The following is a 24,525-nucleotide window of genomic DNA, read 5'->3' on the forward strand; positions in this document are numbered from 1 at the left end:
CCCAAATGCCACTGCACGTTAGGAAACATCTTATTAAGAGAATTATAGCAGTTAGAGGGCTGATTTCAACGCTGGAGAGCAGGGAAGCAAAAGGCAGGCATTTCCAATGCACCCTTGACACCGCCAATCTTAAATGTTCTGTTAGGAGGAATTAAGCCCCTGACATTAACACTGTCTCAACAGCTCTTCTGGCTGCTGGAGGGGAAAAGGGCTGGATGGGTCAGAACAAAATGTTTGGACCCCTGGACCCCTCTGGACAGACGATCCTTTCCTGCAGGAAATACAATACACCTGCCTGTCCTGGGAAGTACATTTCTCAGCTGCAGTCCCACGAGGTTAGATCCTGGGGCTTGGGATGCAGGCGCTGGGTCTAAAGAGGTCAAGAGGGAATTCCCTGGGGGACAGTCTTGGCGCTGGCTCTCCACAGCTCTATCTGGCGGTGTGTGTGTGTTTGGGGGGGGGGTGTCTGAGGTTTGGCGGGCCCATCTTCTGCCTGCGGGTGGCAGCCACCGACCGCTCCCGGTTCCCGCAGACACACCCCCGGGGGTTGGTGCCGAAAAGCCCCCGGGTCCCTCTCCTCCTGGAGAAGCGGCAGCGCGCGGCCAGCCGCCTGCCGCAGCAGAAAGTAAACACCCAAGTGCCTGGGAACAAAGGCAAGTTGTCTTTCCAAGGTGCAGCAGCCCAAGCGCCTCTTGTACAGAATGAGAGCTATTAATATTGTTGTTATTTTCTTTCTCTCTTTTTCTTTCTTTTTCAACCAAGTTTCCTTCTAAGGGAAATAAACACCAAAGGTAGGATTCCAAGGAAATGACTCAGAGCGGTTGGCAGGGCTCTGGCGAGGCTGGCCGGGGCCCCGCGCTCCAGCCCGCAGCAGATGCCCGCGGGGCCCTGGCTCCCGGAGCGCGCGGGTGGGACCCGCCGCCCCGCACCCGGGCCGCGCATCCTCGGACCCCGGGGCCGCCTCTCGGCCACCCCGCGTCTGCGGCCGCAGCTGGGCACTTGGGAAAGTTGCTAGGGCCGAGGAGGCGGGAGGAGAGGAAGGGAGGAGAGAGGCGGAGGCGTGGACCCGGCGGGCAGCAGCCTCAGCCCGCCGGGGAGGTGAGCTGAGGACAGAGGAGCCGCCGCCGCCCGCAGCGCGGCTCGGCTGCCGGGGAGGAGGCTGCGGGGGCGGAGGTGGCGGGGGACAGAAGGTGGCAGCTCCGGCAGCGATTCCTTTTTCTCGCAAACGCGCGCTCCTGACATCCCCAAGCCCTGCCTCCCCACCTGCCAAGCGCCGCGGCGTCCGGCCCGGGGGCATCGCTCCTACTTACTGACCCTAGGATGCGGGGCCAAGCTGTCACGAGGACCCCGGGGTCGGCTCCCGCCCCGGGAACCGGCCCCGCGGCGCGCCCAGCCCCGGGGGCTGCGCGGGGGCCCCGCGGCGAGGCCGCCCAGGGCGCCCCAGCCCGCCGCCCGCGCCCCGCCGCTTACCGCCCGCGGGGTCCGCTGCGCTCCGCTCGGCGCGGGGCTCGGCGCTCTCTCCAGCCGGGTCGGCGGGGGCGCGGCGGGCGAGGGTCCCGGCAGGTCCCGCCGCCGCGCCGCCGTCGCTGCAGACGCCTATGGTAATGAGCGGCTGTGTCTAGCGAGGAGCGCGTGAAACCCGTCAATCCTGTTTGCCATTTCCCCGTGGATTTCGGAGGAGAGGCTCCGCAGGATGCCCCCGGGGTGAGAGAGGGAGCTGACAAGCGCCCGCCCTCCGCTCCCGCCGCCGCCGCCGCTCCGCAGCACACGGGGCGCCTTCCCCTCACCCCCACCCAGCCCGCCCCTGCCTCCTTCCCTCCTTCCCGCCCTCCTCCTCCTCCCCGCCCTCCCCTCCCGGTGCCCGGGGACACGCGGGCGCAGCTCCAGCCCGCAACCCAGACCCCACGCGCTCTGCGCTCCCGCCCCAGCCCCGGGGGCTCGGCTCCAGCCCCATAATGTATTCGCCCTGCATCCTTCGGAGATGTCTTTTATTATTATGATTATTCTTATTTGGTTTAGTTTTGTTGTTGTTGTTGCGTGCGTGTGATTTAGGAAGGGGGAGGAAAAAAAAAAATCCGTGCCTTTCCCACCCTTTGCAAAAGACTTTCTTCTCCTTTGCCACAGCGAACGGAGATGAGAAACAGATGTCTGGGCAGGACCGAGCGGTTATTCTCTCCGCTCGCCGCCCGCCCCCGCCCGCTCCCCTCCTGAGCCGCACATGTATGAAAAAGCAACCTGGGTCCTGCTGCAACTTGACTTGGCAACTCTTTCTGGGTGGGGAGCCTCCGGGGAAAACTTCCAGGAAATAAAAAAAAAAAAAAAAAGTCATAAAGGAGGCTGTCCTTGGTCCAGGGAATGTAATGTAAGCCCCAGAACCACTTGATTTTGCAAATAGTGATGTTTCTCCTACATTGGGCTCAACCGATGTGGTTTTTTTTCCTTTTTATTTTTTGAAACATTAATTCATAACTTGTGTCTAGGGACCCTTCCATCGTCGAGATGGGTCATTTCAGGTGTAATGAACACAGAGGTTTGGAAGGCATAGACCTAATAAAATCCGGGAAGGGGGAGGCACCTGCTCAAAAGTGTTACAAAGACTGTTTACTGCTACTATGCCAGATGTGCTAAATATAACACTTCTTTAAAACAGTGATCCTCCAACCGTGGAAAGCCAAACCTCTGGCTGCCTGGCTCCCTAGGAATCAAGGAGATGCACAGACTGAAATCTCCCAGGAAAAGAACAAGATCTAGGGTGAGGATTAGCATCTGCAAATTGAACTCTACCTAATTTGCATGTTTATTTCTGAGAATTGTAATTAAATTTGTGTAATAAATGTTTTCCATTTCATTTGTACACTTAAAATTTGGGTGACTGACACGCAGTTAAGTGAATTTCCTTTTTTATTTTTAAAGAAAACGTGGTTTATTCAATAGAGCTGCAAACAAATATTAAGCATAATTAGAACCAATCTATTTTGAAGGTGTTTTGTGTTTTTTTTTTTTTGGTCGAACTTTGTACATTAAAGACACTCAGAGGTTTTAAGAGTATTAGGAAGCCCAGAGAAGTCAATTATGCTGAAAACAAAACTAACCTAACAGACTACCAGGAGCATGATTTCATTTTTTCCATAAGGTATTCCAGGATTGCATGCATAAAATTGGGAATGGGGCACCCATCTTGGCTTTATTCTACACCATATTAAATTGCATTGGCTCATGCATGATGTAGGTCATTATGCTGATGATTTAAGAACTGTAAAGATGCCTTCCCCCCTCCCCCCAATCAGTAAGAGTTCCATGTCCAGGTTACCGGTAGAATATAATTTCCATTGGGTGGGAGGAGATAAGGCAAGACACAAGAGCACTCAAAGCAGGATAAGTACTTGAAAACCTAAATCAGTATCTAAAACTGGTTTTAGTCTAACTCAAATGAACTAAATGTGAGGGCTTGGAGGCATGGCTTATTATTGTTTTTATCTCCCTATATTAAAGTTTTATAGCATTTAAAGGACTATAGGGAAATCCACACACACACTTGGCTGTGTCAAAATACATAAAACCAAAAGGAGCAAATTAAGCATAAAATTGAGAAATAACATGAGACTAGGAATGAGCATGGGCTGCCCTGGCAACTTTGGAGCCTCGTCCCTGAGAAATGAGCCTTCTGGGAAACTGACATTGCCCTTGGGTGGAGAGGACTCTCTCGGCTTTCACAGTTCAACAAAACGACATCACAGTACTAGAATCAAATCTTTGTACTTCACAGCACCCTTGTAGTTCTGCGTAGGAACTTGACCCTGTCCTGTTCAGATATGTTAGGCTTACATGTTTTACTGTCAGCTTTCCCTGCCTATTTTTAATCCCAAGCTTAGTGTGTTTTTGGAGATACAATGCTCAACTGCTGGCTGACAACATAAACCTGTGTCTACAAGTAGCAAAGGCAGTCAAATATCTATAGAATGAGGAACCTCACTGTCCGTGGTGGCTCTGGAATGAGAGAGGAACGAAACCAATAGTGAATGTCTGAAGGGAGTGAATGTTATTTATGAGCAACAATATTCATCTGAGAACTATGACATCATCATTTGGAGGTGTGTGTGTGTGTGTGTGTGTGTGTGTGTGTGTGTGTGTGTGTAGGGGTGGTCTCCAAGAGAGAAGTTCAGTGGTAACACTTAAAATCCTTTGAGTTGCAAATTCACTGAAGGCAGCGATTGTTTTTGGTTAACAGAGTGTCAGACTTACAACTGCTGAATTCATTTCACAAAATCTTTTTCTCATTGGACAAGAAGATTTTGCAAGTGAAACCTGACTTGTTCAGATTGCTGTGGACACAAAGCCCATGTGGATTAATAAAAAAAAAAAGTCTGAATTATTGGCTTTTAAAGAATGCAGTTGTTCCATAACCAAAAGAGGTATCTATCTTCCATCTCTCTAATCCTTCTTCTCCCATTCTGAAACCTTCTCCAGTTAGACTTTCTTACCCTGTCATTCCATGGACAGTGTTCCTGTCCTCATCGCTGGTCACCTCTTGGTTCTCATCTTAACTGACCTGTAGGCAGCATTTGAAGCAGTTGCTCAATACTCATTTGAAGCAGTTGCTCAATACTCCCTCCTTCTAACACCTTTTGCCAGGGTTTGCAGAATGATACACCATCCTGATTTGCCTCCTACCTTACTAGTTGTTCCTTCCAAGTCTTTGATTGATTGATTCCTCCTGTGACCTCTGAATGTCAGCCTGCCTGAAGCTTAGGCCTTTGACCTTGTCTCTGCTCATCCAGGCTCTTGGCTTCAAATATCATCCATATTCTGATGACTCCCAAATTTACATCCCCAGACCAGACTCTCCTGACCTCCAAAATCCATTTGTGTCTAATAGGTTTCACAAGCTTTACAGTTCTAAAACCCAGCTCCTAATTGTCTCTGCTCCTTCAACCTATGCTGCCATTGATATTCTCTATTAATAAACCAGATTATCACTATTTTTCTAGTTGCCCAGGAAAAGTCTTTGACACCTCCTTGACTTTGTTTCCCTCCATGCCCAATATCTAACACACCAGAAATTCCTTAAAGCCCTACCTTTAAATATTTCTTCTAGACTGATCATTTTTTGATACAGTACTACTATACACTGGTCCAAGTCGTCATCACCCTCTTGCTTGGGATATTGCAATACCCGCCTCCTGGTCTCCCTGCTTCAATCTTTGGCCCTTTCTCTAGTTCAATCTTGGCTCACTAGCCACTGATGTCAATATTTGCTAAGACTCTTCCTAAGGTTCCTTGTTAGTACTCAAAGTTAAAGCCAGAACTTTGTAATGGGCCATAAGGTCTGAAAATCTCCTGCGTTTCTCTGACCTCACTCTGCCTCCAAACACTTCAGCTACTCTGGTCTCTTTTCTGTTCCTCCAACATGCCAGGCAGTGCTTGCCTCGGGACAATTGAGCTGGCAGCTCCCTCTGTGTGCAATGCCCTTTCCCCAGATAGCTGTACAGATCAGTGCGCACCTCTTCTACATTGATGCTCAGATCTCACCTTAACAAGCCCTGACCACTCTGCTTAAAATGTTAACATTTAGAGCTGGGTGTGGTGGCGCACGCTTGTAATCCCAGCATTCGGGAGGCTGAGACTGGAGGATCGCGGTTCGCGGACAGCCTCAGCTACTTAGTAAGGCCCTCTGCAACTCAGTGAGACCCAGTTTCAAAATAAGAATAAAAAAATAGGCCAAGGGGTGTAGCTCGGAGGTTGAATGCCCCTGGGTTCCATCCCCTGACCTGAAGAAAAAAAAAAAGTTAACATTTTATCCCTATATCTTGCTTTTGATTTTGTCCAGAAAATTGATCATAAGCTCTGTACTTTATGTCTACGTATGTGATTTATCACTTCTCTCCTGCTGGAAGTAAGGTCCCAATAGTGGGTATTTTTATGTCTTTTTTCTTTTTCTTTACTTCTGTAAATATGGTTAGTACCTAGCACACCAAAAACACACAATAAATATGTGTTGCTTGATTGAGCAATTGACTGACTTATCTCCTATATGTACAGAGTATGGTTAGATATAGAACATCCTCAGAAGAGCTCAAATATGAATGTCTATAGTTGGGCCAGGTGTGGTAGTGCATGCTTATAATCCCAGCATTTGGGAGGCTGAGACTGGAGGATCACAGTTCGTGGACAGCCTCAGCCACTTAGTGAGGCCCTTAGCAACTTAGTGAGACCCTGATTCAAAAATTTAAAAAGACTAAAATATAGGGCTGGGGGTGTAGCTTGAAGGTAGAATGCCTCTGGGTTCCATCCCCAGTACAGAAAAAAAAAAAAAAAAAGAATGTTTATAGTTGGTATAATTAAGTCTTGAGGGTTGTAATCTCATCAGTAGATAAGTCCATTGAAATGGATTTACTGGGTGGCAACTTAGGCAGGGGGGGTGTGGTTGAAGAAGGTGCGCTCCTGGTACATGGCCCCGGGGACTATGCTTTTGTCTTGAATTCCCTTGCTTGCCCTCTTGGTTCCAGCCTTCATGATGTAAGAGCAGAGCCCTTGTTCTCTCCTTCTCTCTCTGCTTCTCCACTACCATGCACTCAGCTCCGAAGACCCTGGCCTCACATGGACTGAACCTGGAAATCTCTAAAAAAAACTGTGAACAAATAAATCTTCTAAATTGTGTGGTCAGTTGTTTTGGATTATAAATGTTGTCCAAGACATACAGAATCCCCCAAAAGGCAAGAATAGAGCTCCTCAAGTGTATGTAGAATGGTGAAACAGGCAGTTTGTTTTGTTACCAACTCTTTAGCTTCTTCTAGAATTTTCTGCCCTAGAGCTCTCATCTCCCTGCAGAATTCCACCATCTGAAGTCACTCCCAAGATCCTTGGCACCCAATGGATTCATGCTGCCCTGACTGCCTGAGTCTCTTGTTCATCAGATGGTCCAGTGGATGCTGGTTCTCTGGACCAGCCCTCCTTTCCCCCAGCACAGACCTCCATCATTGCCCCGTGTTTGTCCTAAGCTACAGCCTTAGGCAAAATTACAAAAGTTTGTATAGTTGCTCTCTAGGACCCTAGAATGTCACTTCTTGGCAAAGCCACCTTTGCAAAAGCCAGGAACTCCTCCAGTTTCTTTCTCATCCTCCTTCAAAACTCGCCCAGAAACACTTTGATAATGATATGCATTGTATATGCAAGAATTAAGCGAGGCACTGCGGGTGAAGTAGAAATGAGTAAGACGCTGTTCCTAGACTTATGGAGTTGTCCATATGGTGAGCAGCAAAGACAAGCATAGGAACAGTGGTACTGTTTAGTAATTCAGGGTATGGCAGATACCACGGGAGGTTAATGGTGGGATGATCACATCCCAGTGCAGGGAGCCAAAAAGACTTAAGAAAGTAAAATCTGAGACTGACCTTGAGGAGAGGGCGCTCTCAGTAAGTAGAAATGGGGAATGAGTAAAGAGTATTTTGAGTGGAGGAAACAATTGAGGGCTTTTGTGTGTGTATATATGGTGCTGGGAACTGAACTCAGGGGCATTCTACCTCTGAGCTACACTCCCAGCCCTATTTTATTTTTTATTTGGAAACAGGGTCTCACTCAGTTGCTGAGGTTAGCTTTGAACTTGCAATCCTCCTGTCTCAGGCTCCCAAGTACTGGGATTATGGGTGTGTGCCACCACGCCCAACTAAGCAAAGGGCATTTTAAAAGAGTTAAGTGTTCTAGTTTCACCAGAGAGTTTGGAAAAGCAGAAGGTAGATGAAGCCATTTCATAATAGAAACTGAAAAATAAGATGAGTTTGATTTTAATTCAATAAGCAATGGGTGCATTAAAGTTGTTTTTTGTTTGTTCATTTTTTGGAGGGGGGTACTGGGGTTCCTGGAAGCCCTTCTACTTCCAGGCTATACTACCACACCTATTTTTACATTTTTATTTGGAAACAGGGTCTCCTAAGCCAGCGCATACGGCTGGCTTCTAACCTGCGCGATCCTCCTGTCTCTGCCTCCCAAGTGCGGGGATTACAAGCGTGCACCACCATGCCCGGCCTTTTGTTTGTTCATTTTTTGCAGTACTGGGGATTGAACCTAGGGGCATTCCACCTCCAAACTACACCCTCATCCTTTTTTTTTTTTATTATATATTTTGAAACAGGGTTTCACTAAGTTGCAGAGGGTCTCACTAAGTAGTTGAGGCTGGCTGTGAACTGTGATCCTCCTATCACAGCCTCCCAAGTACTGGGATTACAAGCGTGCACCACCACGCCTGGCTGCATTAAAGGTTTTGAAGCAGAGAGTGATGTGATTGAAGCCAAGCTTTAGCATGTGTATGTCCAGTGGAATACTAGATGGAAGGCTCTTTCAACAGCCTAGAGGGAAATGGATTCTGCATGAGTGGTGGTCTTCAAGTGCAACGGAGACAGGTGTGAGATGCCACAGAGCTACAATCTTTAGGATGCAGTTCCTGATTGTGAAGAAAAGAGTGGAAGATGACTTCGAGGATAATGGTTAAATTACAGTATGACCAAGTGATCCCATGCAAATGAGAAGAAATAGGTTTGGAGGGAAGGTGGTGTGTTGGTTCTGGTGTGTTGGTTCTAGGACCTGTTCATGAAACAGACAGGTGGAGACATCTGAATATACTGGTTGAGCAGAGATAGAATATGACAGTCAATTATAAAGATATATGGTAATTTTAAAACATATTGAAGTTGATGTTTTAGGACTTCACTGAAGCAATAGAAGGTATTTTCAGACAATCAAAGAACGGAAGACTTAGGTTAGCACCTCAAAAAATCTGGCCAGTGCATTTATTCAGGGGTGAAAATAACATTTTGGATGTCACCTGTGAATTCTTTCATGGATATCTGTTTTTAATAGTACACAAAGACCCTTTTGACTTAAATATATAGGAGGAGATTTAGAATGGAGTAGTAGTGGAATTCAGGTAGCAGGAGTCTCCTAACTGCCTGGGTAGCATGACAGAGTAAATAAATTAAAAAGGTGGCACATGGATTTTTCTATTTATTATTTATTTATTTATTTATTTATTTATTTATTTATTTAGTGGTACTGGGGGTGGAATCCAGGGGCATTCTACCGCCAAGCTACATCCCTAGCCCTAATTTTTATTCTTTATTTTGAAACAGGGTCCCACTGCGTTGCTGAGGCTATCCAAGAACCGTGATCCTCTGGTCTCAGCCTCCCAAATGCTGGCAATAAAGGCATGCACCACCATGCCCGGCTGGATTTTTCTCTTTTGAAAACCACTGTTTTTTGGTTCCTATCTTCCTTTTCTCTTCCCAGAGAGATTTGAGATTTCTCATCCTATGTCCTTTTCTTTCAAAAGTTATATGCTATGTTATAGGTTCAACGCTACAACATATTGGCACAGGCAGTAACTTTCTCAACAAAGCTTCCAAAGCTCAGGAAATTAAAGCAAGAATAAACAAGTGGGATAGCATCAAACTAAAAAGTTTCTTCTCATCAAAGGAAACTATCAATAACCTAAAGAGGAAGCCTACAGAATGGGAAAAGATCTTTACCAGTCACCATTCTGATAGGGGGCTAATATCCAGAATACACAAAGAGCTCAAAAGACTCTACACTAGCAAAACAAACAACCCAATCAAGAAATGGGCAAATGAACTAAATAGACACTTCACAAAAGAAGAGATACAAAGGGCCAATAGATACATGAAAAGATGTTCTTCATCACTGGCCATCAGGGAGATGCAAATCAAAACTACACTGAGATTCCATCTAACCCCAGTCAGAGTGGCAAGCATAAAGAAATCAAATAACAACAAATGCTGGCAAGGATGTGTGAAAAGAGGAACTCTTTTACACTGATGGTGGGAATGCAAACTAGTTCAGCCACTCTGGAGATCTGTGGAGATTCCTAAGAAAGGTGGGAATAGATCCACCATATGATCCAGCTATACCACTCCTGGGTATCTTTCCAAAGGGGTTGAATTCAGAGAAATACAGCAACATATGCATACCTATGTTCATAGCAGCACAATTTGTAATGGCCAAAATATGGAACCAACCCAGATCTCCATCAACAGATGAATGGATAGCAAAACTTTGGGAAATACACACAATGGAATTCTATTCAGCCATAAAGAAGAACAAAATTATATCATTTGCAAGAAGATGGAAAGCTCTGGAGAACATTATGTTAAGTGAGATCAGCCAAGCACAGAAGGAGAAGGTACATATGTTTTCTCTAATGTGCCCAAAATAGGAAACACAGAGGATGCCAGTGGTACTCCAGATAATGGAGGGGAAATATCAGCAAAGTTTGAATGGAAAGATAGGAGAGGAAGAAGGCTGATCTTGATTAATGAGGATCTACATCTGAATATGTGTAAAATTATGAATGTGACATGGTTAACCTGGACAACCATTGGTGGGAGGGGGGAAGGGAAAATGGGGGCGGGGGGAAGAGGGCACCAAATATAGTTTAAATGTATACTATTTATGTTCAATAAAAAAATTGTTAAAAAAAAGTTAAAAAAAGTTATATGCTATGTTATATGCTATGTTTCTGAATGTGGCTGAGTTTACTTATGAACCATCACAGATAGAAAGTGATTTATTTATTTCATCAGATAATCCTGGAATAATCCCTGAAAAGATCTAAATAATTGATAATGAGCTTGGAGTGTTATCTCTCTCAGGGATACATGTATTTTAATAGGAGCATCATAATGCTACAAAAACTTTAATCAAAGCCATTAATAATGACATGATTTCAGATGTAATACAAGTCAATAATTATTTCTGAATGGAAATCTCATCACATATATGGTACCTTGCTCAGGGTTCTATATTGGGGTACCTATATTACAGATACAAAAAAATTACTTAGAGCAAACATATCAATGATATATATAGAGATGTTCTAACAGTTTTGGTAATTTTTTTATTTTTATTTTTTTTGAAGATTTAAAGAAGTTTATTAGAAAGATAGAAATACAGAAAATAGAAATACAGCTCCATACTAGACTTGCATGGAGGGGTGACTCGAATACACCCTATTTTTTAAAAATTAAATGATTTCTATTGAAGTTGGAAGTGGTGGCACATGCCTGTAATTCCAGTACTTGAGAGGTTGAGACAGAAGGATCATGGGTTCGAGATTAGTCTCAGTAATTTAGTGAGAACCTCAACAACTTACTGAGACCCTATTTCAAAATAAAATGTCTTTAGAAAGGGCCAGGGGCATAGCTCAGAGGCAGAAGAGAATTTCAAAATTCTATTGAAAAAAACTATTACTGTTGCTTTAGCTAAAAGAGTGTGGTAACCAGCAGCCCATGAGCATCAGCATTCATCACAAGATTTCAGGGAGAAAATGGTTATAAATTAGGCATCACACTTGGGTGGGACCTGGATAGCCAGAGAGGAGGAGGAAGGAAATCCTGCATGGGGTGAAAGGTTGGCGTTCAGTAATCCCACTTTGGGTGAGAGAAGAGTACTCTGGAGATGCTGGCACTGGGTGAATCAATGCCAGCTCTAAGCTTCCAAAGTCTTCCTATTTGGGAATGTGGCAGTGCTACTATACTGAGCATAGAAAGTGGAAGAAGAGTTTTTTGAACAAAAGGTAGTGAATATGTGCGTGCATGCTCATGCACATGGATTGAAGATGGATTGGGTTTAATTTTTTACATAAGGAACGAAGATAATAAGCAAATTAAAAAATGGTGACATGAGCTGAATGTGGTGGTACACAGTTGTAATCCTAGTACTCGGGAGGCTGAGACAGGAGGATTGCACAGGTTAACAGCCAACCTCAGCAACAGGAGGCCCTCCACAATTTAGTAAGACCTCGTTTCAAAATAAACAATAAAATATAGGGTCAGAGGTAGAATGCCCCTGGGTTCCATCCCCAGTCTCACACACACACACACACACACACACACACACACACACACACTAAAAACTTAAACATGCTGTCCAGAGCACTCATTCTGAATTATGAACTAATTAAATAAAGAGGTATTGTGTTTCATCTAAAGCCTGAGTCATATTTTGGTGAGGCCAGGAAGAGGCTGTGCATGGTTGTGGGCGAGAGAGCCCAGAGCAGGACAGCAGTCTGTACCATGGCTTAAACCTAAATGTAACTTTCACCACGCATCAATGGAAGGCTCCTAAAATAAATAGTTTTGCTAAAAGAAAAATATAAGCCAAAGGGCATAAGATCCCCAAAGGGGGCAGTCTATGGAGAAACTGTGGCTCCTCATAATTTGCTTAAGAACCCCTTCTCTTTTCTCTCTGCCTCATAGGTACATTATTATATGGAATGGAAGGTCGACTACACATTTCATGAGGCTTAAGATTAGCAAAGATTAGCATATATATATATATATATATATATATATATATATATATACTGTGATGATACTATATCATCACAATAATAAATAGAGCAGCAGCATTTATTTAAGAGCCTAATAGTTGAAGTGGCACATAGAGAATTCACCTAACATTGTTCTTTCTGTAGACCTTGGCAGTGTTTTCTTGAGCTAACCTTTTGCCTTATGCATACAAAATTGCGTTCTCTTTATACCATAATGTACAGCTAGTCTATTTTTGCTATTAGCTTTTTTTATATATGATTAAAGCTTCAAAGAAGAGTTTTGGTAACTGATAAGAATATATTCCAACTAAGTAATAATCTGAGATATTTTAAAAAGTATATAAGGTGGACACCTGTAATCCTAGTGATTGGGAGGCGGAAACAGGAGGATCACAGGTTCAAGGCCAGCCTCAGCAATTTAGTGAGACACTTTCAAAGTAAAAAATGAAATAGGTTGGGAGTGTAGCTCAGAGGTAGAATACCCATTGAGTTCAATCTTCAGCGTCTCTCTCTCGCTCTCTTTCTCGTTCTCTCTCTCTCTCTCTCTCTCTCTCTCTCTCTCACACACACACACACACACACACACACTTTAAGTGGTATGCTCTTTCTTTACTAAAATTACAAGTAAACTTAAGTGAAATGTGTCCAGTTTTTACAAGCATGTTTTTCAAATGTCAAATATATTATGGTAGAGATCTAGGATACATAAATCAGTATTATAATGGCATAATGCCATGATTAGGAAACATAGAATTTGCTAATCATTCTTCTTCTCTGTAGGTGAGAGCCTTTTCTTAGAGCTTTTGATATAACGTCCTTGTATACAACACAGAAAGAATGAACTATGTCAATAACTAGCACCAGGAAAGGGGAACTAAGGAATCATGTCTAGCAGGGGGATAACTGGAGATGAATTTACCTTCAAGGGTTTCTTTCTATTGCTATCTTAAGAGTGGTTTAAAATGTGCAGGCTATATCAAAGTTCATAGCAAAAACTGCTTATACCATTAGGAAGATGCATCTATTTCCCACAATGTAAAGAGAAAGGCACACAATTAGGGTGGAAAAATGGAGAGGGAGAGCGCGGGGGAAGGGAGAGGGAGAAACAGAGAAAGAGAAAGGGAAACAACCTGCAGCAGACATCACCTGAGCGGGAAATTACACATCCCGGCACAGGCGAGCTCGCACACACACGCACAGAATTCATCGCTGACAATTTAATTGTTTAATGGTAGGACTAACAAGGAATCCTTTCTAAAGTAATGGCATATAAAGGCTTCCTAGTGAAGTTAATATTCCTGCTGCATTTGATGGGTGTTTCCCATTTGTGCAGTTCTGCCCTAACAGACTCCTGGTGTTTGATGGGGGGAAGCAGGGGGGGCTGGTGTCTGCCTTCAACAGCAGGCTCTGGAGAATGCCTTTGCCTGTGACCTTAGCCATTAGAACAATAAATCTGAGGCTGGGATTGGCTCCAGAGCAATTGCTCACACGGGCTGTGATGTCTTGGCTTGCTGTCCTAAGGATCTGGTCTTCATGGGCTGGAGGCTGGGTGTTTTGAGTACAAAGTCCTGTGTGCACGGTCGTCTGTTTCCTCTTAGTTCACTAGAATCGGGGTTTGGCAGCCATTCATGCTGAGGTTGCGGGACTTGAGTGTGACCAGTCTTCTAGATAATGACATGCCCGATACTTCAGATGCTATGGTTTGAATACTCAGCCTGAGCTGCAATCTCTTCTCATATTTCCTTTGGATTCAGCCTTGTTTATAGGCTTTAATTGGACCACTGATGGCCTGTCTGTTACAGCAGCGTGCAGAACAATGTATATTCCTTGGGAGAATAACCATGGCAAGAAACCTAAAGTTCTCAAAGCTAATCCAAAGGCCTTCTCATTTTGTAATTTCAATTCTTAAATTAATACTTTTTACTTTTTTTTTTTTCCTGTGGTTACCTGACTTCAGATGGGGAAAAGCTTCATTGCCTGCATTAGAGAGACCCAGTGAAGGGGTCCGCCCATAGCAAAGATGCTTTGCTCTGGACCCTGTTTTTTTTTCAGTCCTGAACCAGATCGACCTGCCGGCCTGCCACAGCACACGCTATGTCTTACAGTCAAGGAAAGGCTTAGTAGGCAGAGTTGAAAATGACAGACTATTTTTAACACGAGCTTTCTATCCCACAGCTCTGGTTCTTACTTCTATTATCATTACTTATTCATAGACTTTTATTCCCAAATATCATTACCCTTTACAGTAATAGGATCAGCAAAGCAACCACTTAAAACAAAACAAACAAACGCAGGAATCCATGTCCCCCGCACACAGACGGAGGGTTTCTCCACCACTGCCAGCTCTCTGCCTCTCCCTGACCCCCGGAGGAGGAGTTCTTATCAGTCAATAGGCAGCTTTGCCGCTGCAGAAATGCCAGAGGAACAAAGGGGCTTGGCCTGCCGAAGGGTGTGAAGGCTTTGGCTCTCTAGGAGAACTGGAGGGAGGTAAGGAAGTCTGAGGGAAAGAGAGAAGTGCAGGAAGGTGGAAATCCAAGAGGGAGATGCGGTGCGCATCCCCTAAACTCAGTGCCAGCAGAGGACGACCCTTCTAGAACAGAGCGTGTTGAATGTATAGCGACTCAGAGTGGGATCATCCCTGGGTGCAGTGGTGCACATCTGGGAACTTGTGAGGCTGAAACAGGAGGCTGTCATGTTTGAGGCCAACCTCGGCAACTTAGCAAAGCCCTCAGCAACTGAGTGAGACCCCGTTTCAAAGGAAACAATAAAAAGGGGCTATGGGTTTAGCTCAGAGGTAAAGTACACCTGGGTTCAAACCTCGGTTGAAAAAAAGTGGAAGCATGTAATTATTCCCTATGAATGATAGCTATAATTGCTGAAGACCTACTCTGTGCTACATGCTTTCTGTATATTAGTCCCTATTAATGGTCGATATAATTGCTAAAGACCTACTATGTGCTACGTGCCCTCTATTATTTGATCTGGACATCTTTTAATAGTGAGCATAATTATTCTCGTTTTATACTTAAAAGAGACCGAGGCTTTGAAAAGTTAAGTGATTTGTCTTAATTTTGTGGGCCTGGAATGTAAACTTAGATTTTACAAATCCAAAAGCTGTGCTCAGAACCACTACAACCTAACTCCCATTGTGTTTCCACTGTCTTATATTTTATCTAGCCATTGGTAGCTCCACCCATGTATTTATTTACTAATATTCCAGCTTGTTCCAGAAATGATTTAAGTCGGTAAAATGCCTGGGAGGTATACACATATCTAAGCAGCTTGCCTGTGGTTGGTACACTCACGCGATTGTTGATTGATTGAGTTGTAGAACCTTGATTTGTTGAGTTCAGAATCCTTCACCCTTGCCGGGCGTGGTGGCGCACGCCTGTAATCCCCGCGCTTGGGAGGCAGAGACAGGAGGATTGCGCAGGTTCGAAGCCAGGTGCGTGTGCTGGCTTAAGAGACCCTGTGTCCAAATAAAAATACAAAATAGGTGTCTGGGAGTGGAGCCCGGAGGTAGAAGGGCTTCCAGGAACCCCAGTACCACAAAAAAAAAAAAAAAAAAAAAAAAAAAAAGAATCCTTCACCCTTGATTTTCTTTAATCCGGAAACTCATTTGTAGCTTAGATATAGGGAACAAGAGACTGAACAAATGCATCTCCTCAAATCTTTTCTAGACTTATACACTAGATTATCATGTGTAAGGGAAATTATTTTCTTAGAAATAATTAATAGATATAGAAAGTGAACTATCAAAGGAGAAAAATAGAATAAATTTACCATAAAGTAACCTCAACAACTGTACCTCAGTCAGATGATCAAGGTCAATTGATAACTCAAGTTGATAGTATGCATGATTAATATGATACATTGGAATGACACTTTACCTCTGTTTGTTTTACAATCTTCCTCCCCATATCCCATGACTTCAACCTAATCATGAGGAAAACATCAGATGAATCACAGTTGAGAGATATTTTTTACAAAATACCTGATTGGTACTCCTTGAAACTGTCAAGATAAAAAAAACAAGCAAAGTCTGAGAAACTGTCATAGTCAAGAAAAATCTAACAAGGAAATGGAATGTAGTATCCCTGAAACAGTAAAAGAACATTCAGCGAAAATGAAGGGTATAGATTTTAAGATTTTAATTATAATGTATCATCATTGTTCATTAATTAAAAAAAGTTCCATACTAATATTAGATGTTAATAATAGGGGAAATAGTGTTCAGAGTATATGGTAATTGTCTTCTCAGTTTTTCTGTAAATCTAAAACTGCTATAAAGATTAAGTCCATGAAAATGTTGGTGCTTGCAAATGCACAGACACACACACAAACATACACCAAAACACACACACACACATTGAATCAGCCAAGATTACTGAGCATACTAGTGGTATTAGGAGACATAGAATCAACAATATTTTTTCTTTTGATACTGAGGATTGAGCCCAGGGAGATTCTGCCTGTGAGCTACAGCCCCAGCCCTATTTTATTTTATTTTATTTTATTTTATTTTATTTTATTTTACAGTAATGGGGATGGAACCCAGGGACTTTCTACCTCTGAGCTACACCCCAGCCCTACTTTTTATTCTTTATTTTGAAATAGGGTCTCACTGAGTTGCCTAGGGCCTAAGTAGCTGAGGCTGTCCTCGAACCATGATCCTCCCATCTCAGCCTCCCAAATGCTGGGGTTACTAGCATGCGCCATCATGCCAGGCTCCCTATTTTATTTTTTAAAATAGGGTCTTGCTAAGTTGCTAAGACTGACTTCAAACCTGCATTCCGTCTGTCTCAGCCTCTCAATCAATATAATCACAGGCATGTACCACAATACAATGTCCCTGTCTTGAAAGACAATCCAATTAATGAGAAGGTTTTTCTTGAATTAATGCAAACTCCCTGGAGTTTTATGACTGGCTTTTGACTATCTGAAGGTAGGACTAAGTTGCAGGGGAAGCATCCACTCCTTGCCTGGTTCCCAGTAGATCAGTATCATTCTTGAATGAATGAATCCCATTGTAACATATGCTTATAGAGCTTTCCTGGCTCTGGGCTACATCTAAGTCAGCTAGGGCTTCAGAACTTTCCAAACATGGTGTTCTCCACCTGCTATTTACAACCCAAGACCAAGCTACTCCAAGGTCTTTCTCTCATTCTACAGAACTCAGCAAGAGTTCCTGAATCACCCCAGAAACTCATCAATTCAAAACTCAAATTTGCATTACTACTTATTGGTAACTTCCAATGTCATATATAGCAATACTATTCAGTGACTCTGTCATCAATAGAAATCACAGGTATGTGCATATCATATTATACTTATTGTAGACATCTTGAAATGTTGTTTATACTCATTCATTTGAAATTGTGATACTTATTGGATTTGTTATTATATCTTGATGGTTAATATATTAATAATGAGGCAAGTTACTGTATGTACTGTATCCCAAATTTTAAAATATTTTGAAAATCATATTTTAATATAATTGGTTTTCTTTGTAATTCTGTGTTTTTTGTGTGTGTGTGGTATTGGGATTGAACTCAGAGGCATTCTACCTCCCTACATGCCCAGCCCTATAGTTATAGTTAGATATAAATGGCTCCTTGAGGAGTTCATAAATTTCTGGGTGTGGTGGCTCATGCTTATAATCTCAGCATTTGGGAGGCTGAGAGAGGGGGATCTGGGCTTGCGGACAGCCTCAGCTACTTTGTGATGCCCTTTGCAACACAGCAAGACCCTGTTTCAAAATAAAGAATAAGAAATAGGGCTGGAGGTGTAGCTCAGAGGTAGAATGCCCTTGGGTTCCATCCCCTGTACCACACACAAAAAGAGAGTTTATAAATTGTTGTTTGGAGTTGATGTAATTGAGTCATGAGGATTGTAATCCCAGCAGTGGATAATTCCATTTTAATGGATTTATCTGGGTGGTAGCCTGAGATAGTAGGGTGTGCTGGAGAAGGTGGGTCCCTGGGAGTGTGGCCTTGGGGATTATAAATAGTTCCTTTCTCCCTCACTTACTCTCTTGTTTCAGCCTCCAGTATGTAAAGAGAGAAGCCTTGTACTTTCCCCTTCTCTGTATCCTGCCGCCATGCCTTGAGACCCACGGTCCCTGGCCGTACATGGACTGAACCCTGAAACTGTGAGCAAATAAATCTTCCTTCCTTTAAGTTACATGATCAAGTTTTCTAGATTATAGCTGTGGAAATGCTAACCAACACACCTATTTTGCTTTTTATTTGGAAACAGTCTCAGTTGCTGAGACTGGCTTCAAACCTGACATCCTATTGTCTCAGCCTCTCAAGAACTGGGATTACCTGCATGTGCCACCACACCTGACTTCTATGGTTTTTTAAAAATACATTTTAAAATGTTTCTCTGAGAAGGAGTCCAATGGTCTTTCTATACTCCTAAAGAGTATATTCCATGGAACAAAAAAACCGCTAAGAACCTCTGAGGTAGTGGAAGAAGCACTGGCCTGAGTCATAAATTGTGTGTTCTCCATCCAATTCACCTCTACGATCCTCATTTTTCTCAGCAGCGCCAACTCTGAGAAATCACTATGATTATTTGTTATATTCGACCATTAGATCAAAATGACTTTTTTACCGAGGTTTTAAACGCAATGAATATTTTTCACCCAATGATTTAGACCATACTTACATGAACAAAATGAAAGGGAAAAAATGAGTCAATTCTCTAGATAATAATTCACACTAATAGGTTCCTGCATTTGCCTGCAACACCCAGATAATCAAAGACAAAGTGTTTTTTACTTGAATAATCATCATAACTCTATCAAAATTCTCAACATTGCTTTCAATGCATAGATTCAAGCACCAGAACTGAAGTTCTTAGTAAAATGAAGAGGAATAGAACTTTTTCAGGTCTTTATTCTAGAGATACTCCAAATATGCACATTGGGATAGCCCATATGTTCCAGAGATGTCCATGGTTCATTGTGCATTGAGACACATTCACACTATTTATTAGATATGTCTTCTGTGTTAAGTAAACACTTTCAGTTCTGTCTGACTCCAAAGATTTCAAAACTGACTAAACTATATTACATATGGGTCTTAGGTTAGTATCATTCAGTTCAGACCTCTGGTAGTTCATCAACAGTGAATGTTTTAGATAGAAAGTCAGGCTTACTCTTGACTAACAATCTATATACAACTATGCACCTTCAGTCTTTTAAGAAAACTTACAAACTGCTGTGGTTTGGATGTGGTACATATGCTGGAGACTTGTTCTCCAGAGTGGCAGAATTAAGAGGTGGTAAAACTTTTAGAAGTAGGACCTACTAGAAGGAAATTGGGTCACTCTTAGAAAAACTATCACCCTTAGAAGAGATGAATTAATTAAAAGTGTTCTTAGCTGGGTATGGTGGTGCATGCCTGTAATCTCAGTACTTGGGGGGCTGAGACAGGAGGATCACAGGTTCGAGACCAGCCTCAGAAACCTAGGGAGAGCCTCAGCAATTTAGCCAAAAGCCTGTTTGAAAATAAAAAATAAAATTGTGCTGGGGGTGTAGCTTGGAGGTAGAACACACCTGGGTTTAATCTTTAGTACTGAAAAAAAAAAATAAAAAGAGTGTGCTTGACTCCTGAAATGTCTCTGGCTTCTTGTCTCACCATACAGTCTTGCCTTCTATGATGTGCTTTCTTCCTTTATTAGAGCCATCTGGCATGTTGTGATATAGCAGAAAGCCCCCACCAGAGCTGAGTAGATATAGCTGCCATGCTATAGATACTCCAGAATTATGAAGTAAATAAAAATTTTTTTTATAAATCACCTGGTCTTGACACTTTGTTATAGCAACAGAACATGAACTGAGACACAAACCAAGTATAAATTAAAAATACTTGAACTAGAAAATCAAATAAGAAATGCAACTAGAACATTTTAGTGAGTCAGATCCCTTTCATCCCCTGGTAGAAAAGTAAATTTATTCATTTGGTCTAAAAGAATTGATAATCATATCTTCTTTCTCTGCTACCTCCCCCATAACTTTTCATACATAACTATGAAAATGATACTGAAAGAGAATTTAAATCAATTGATAGAATTATGTTGAGAGGATATTCTATAATTATATTCCCACCAGATAATATTTTCAAAAGGAAAGAAAGAAAGGAAGGAAGGAAGGAAGAAAGAAAGAAAGAAAGAAAGAAAGAAAGAAAGAAAGAAAGAAAGAAAGAAAATAACAAAGAAAGAAAGTTGGGTAGTTATCTGGGGAGTAGACCATCACTTAATAGAGAACACACGGTACATATGGTACTAGTTATCTAGTACTACAATGAAGTGTCATACATTAGGTGGCTTAAACAATAGAAACGTGTTGTCTCACAATTCTGGAGTCTGAATGTCTGAGATAAGGTGTCTGCAGTACTGGTTCCTTCTGAAGGTCACAGAGAGGGAACATCTGTCACATATCATTCCTTTGCACCTCTCTCTCTCTCTCTCTCTCCCTCTCTCTTGCAATTTTTGGTGTACTGGACTTACAGAAGCAACTCTCAATCTGTGTCTTCATCTTCACCTGGTGATATTTCTGTGGGTCTGTTCCTGTTTCCCAATTTCCTGTCTATAGGGATTCCAGTCTTCATTTGGAACGGGGTCCACTCTAACGACTAATCATATCTGCTACAACCTTACTTCTTACAAACCTCACGTTCTTAGAGTAGGGGATTCAGACTTCAACATATGAATTTGGGTGATGGGATACAATTCAATCCATAACATACACACTAATTATTCAATATATATCTGTTGCACTAAATCGAAAGGTTAGTTAAATATGCCTGAGGATGGCTAACGGGTCGACATTTCTTAAGAGGAGGAGATGGTACCTGTAAAGCTCTGATGTCAGTGTAACTATTAACTTGGCAGTGAAATTGATTCAGATTTCTTCCCATTCTTAAAGTATTATTTCAAGCAGCGGTTCTTAATTTTTTATTTTGAAGTCTGTAACAATGAGAAGAATGAACACATCTATTGGGATCTCATCCAAAAATATGTTTCGATGTTGCGCTGTCCTCCAGAACATGGGAATATTTTCTACCACATCAAAATCAGCTTTATACCAGTCAACGTTGGATCAAGTTGACTCTCCACTATAAATATGGGTCAAGCTTACACTGGTTTCTCTTTCCTTTAGAACATTGTGGTTCTGCGCATCACACAATCTGAGGCAGGTGTCCTCGTGGCCTGAGGAGCTTATGCTTCTGAGAATATATTCAAAGCAGGGAGATGCTTCCTGGGATCAATCTTTCATTAAATAAATTGAGAACATTTGTTTAACATAGACCTAAGCTCCAATTAAGAATTAAGAAAAAAATTGGGCTGGGCGTGGCGGCGCACGCTTGTAATCCCCGCGCTTGGGAAGTGGAGACAGGAGGATCGTGCAGGTTTGAAGCCAGCCGTACTGGCTTAAGAGACCCCGTTTCCAAATTTAAAAAATATAAAATAGGTCTGGGAGTGTAGTCTGGAGGTAGAAGGATTTCCAGGAACCCCAGTACCACACACTCAAAAAAAAAGAATTAAGAAAAAAATTGCCCTTTATTACATATTTCCTCTGACTTTTATTGACAATTTCCAAATGCATAATTTAAAATGCTAAAGCTCTATAGGTTTTATAATGGAAGCCAACAATTTCCATCTTACTCTTCTCATCCACAATTACTGCTACCCAAGGCAACCACTAACGACACATTTAGGCTTTTCTTCTGGTGTTCATATTTCTAAGCAACAGTTGTAGAAGGCTACCTTTTTCTATTCATTTCAGTTGTCATTTATTCTGACTTCTCAGTATGTAAGATGAGTTCTCATTTACCTCTGCTATTCTCCCTCATTCTCACACCGTCTTTCTAACATAGTTTGTGCTAGCTTTCGGTCGCTATAACAAAACGACTGAGATAATTATAAGGAGAAAAAGTTGGTTTAGGCTCATGGATTTAGAGAGTCTAGTTGATGGCTGAGCAGACCCATGCTTTTAGGCCTGTGGGAGAGCAGCACCTCATAGATGAAGTCCAGGGTAAAGCAACCTATTCCCATGAAAGTCAGGAAGCTAAAGAGAGCGAGGAGGGCCTAGGGTTCACAACGCCCTTCAAGGCACATCCCTTTGAACTAAAGATGCCCACTGAAGTCCTCACAACCTCCCTACAGCACCACCCTGGGGACCATGCCTTTCCACATGTGCCTTTGGGAGACCACTTAAGATTCAAGCTAATAATTTTTGATTAATGGAATGGTGATTAATGCTTAGTACTATGTAAATATTTTTTATAAGCAGACATCTAGTGAACTAAATTATATTTCCCTTTTGGTAAAACATTTTTTCTGTTGGAATTAATATCTGTCAGGTTTCTGTCCACTTTGTTTTCTATGTGTCTGTTATCAAATCACCTTGAAATTCAGTCAGGTGTGTCTCAGTACAAACTACCAACCTCCTTTCAATATATTCAAATCTACTCTTTCTTCCTTTCTATTTCTGCTCTTTCTCCTCCTCCTTCATCTCCTCCTCTTCCTCCCCTCTTCTTTCCTTTTTATTGGTACTGGGGACTGAATTCAGGCGCATTCTATCTGAACTGCATTCCCAGCTGCACCCTCTTCCTCCTCCTCCTCCTCCTCCTCTTCCTCCTCCTCCTCCTCCTCCTCCTCCTCCTCTTCCTCTTCCTTTTCCTCCTCCTGGTCTCTTCTTCCTTTTTTTTTTTTTTGTATTAGGGGTTGAACCCAGGGACATTTTACCTCCAAAGCTACATCCCCTACCCTATTTTTAATTTTTTTTTTTTAAATAGGGTCTTACTAAGTTGCAGAGGGCCTCATTAAGTTGCTGAGGCTGGTTACAAACCTGTGATCTGCCTGTCTCAGCCTCTGAAGTACTGAGATTACCAGTGTACACCATAGTGCACTGGGCCCCCTTCCCCCATCTCACACACAAACACACACACAACTTTTTTTTCTTCCCTTTTCAGGAATGCCTCTTGAGTCGTCCAGCTTTCTGCTCTAATCAGAGATGCCAGTTGTCCCTCAGTCCTGCTGCATCCAGCTGTCATCCTGGAACTTCCACGATCCTCCCTCTGGGACTCCCTTCCTCTCATTCCCATGATCAATCTCCTTTCTTTTGTCTCTTTAATCTCACATATTCTTTCCTAATTTACTTTCTTTTGGTGGATCACAGTTTTCAATAGCTTCCATAAGAAAAAAGCTTTAAAAAGGTAAATTTTCTGAGGCTTTGTGAATAATCATCAATTTAGTGCCTCTCAGCTCTGTTGTTCTTGATACTGGAGCTACACTCCATAAGCATTTCTTGCCAGCTGGAATAACGTTAGGCTTTGTCAGCAGAGGGCCTTGGAAGGATGCCGCCAGGCACAGCAGATACGCTCCTCTTCCTCGTTGCCACATGCAGCTGCAAACAGGTGTGCAGGGACCTCCGTGGTACTTGAACCCTAGGGGACTGCTCCACCTTCCCGGGCCTCAGCTACACCCTCTATGGTGAGGTCTGAATTCCAGCCCTCAAAAAGAGGAGGCTCTTCCCAGTTTATTCCTTCCTTGGTTGTGGATAGATACTCTGTCTCAGCCCTAGAGGAAGCAGTTGCTGCCCACACTTAATATTCTCATATTCTTTTACCCCTTTTAGAAGTTAATCATCTTTTACTAATTGATAATTCTTCATATTAAGTCCTCCCTCTATCAGTCAGAATACTAACTGGGTTCTGACTGAACCTCTTTGCACATCTGAAAATGTCTTTCTTCTAGCCTCTCATTTGATTGAATACTTGGCTAGTAGACAATTCTGAGTTGAAAATACTTCCCTCAGAATTTTTAATACTGTTACAGTTTTTTTTTCTAGTTTCCATTGTGAGTGCTGAGAAATTTCATGCACTTTGATTTCTGATCCACTGCATACATTAAAAAAAAATCTTTGGAAGGTTTTAGGGTCTCCTTTTCATCAAGAGTCCTGAAATTTTACAATGGGTCTAGGTATGGCTTTCACAGATACCTTGAGTGTGCTAGAGATGTAACTCAGTGGTAGAATACAAGCTTAGCACGTGCAAGGCCCTGGGTTCAATCCCCAGCACCACAAACAACAACATAAGCATCATCATGGGTACCTTAGTATTGTTTGGCTTAATCTGTAAGCTGATGTCACTGATTTTACATTCTCTTGAGCTATT

The sequence above is a fragment of the Muscardinus avellanarius genome (genome assembly GCF_963383645.1).
Source record: "Muscardinus avellanarius genome assembly, chromosome: 7".
NCBI lineage: Eukaryota > Metazoa > Chordata > Mammalia > Rodentia > Gliridae > Muscardinus > Muscardinus avellanarius.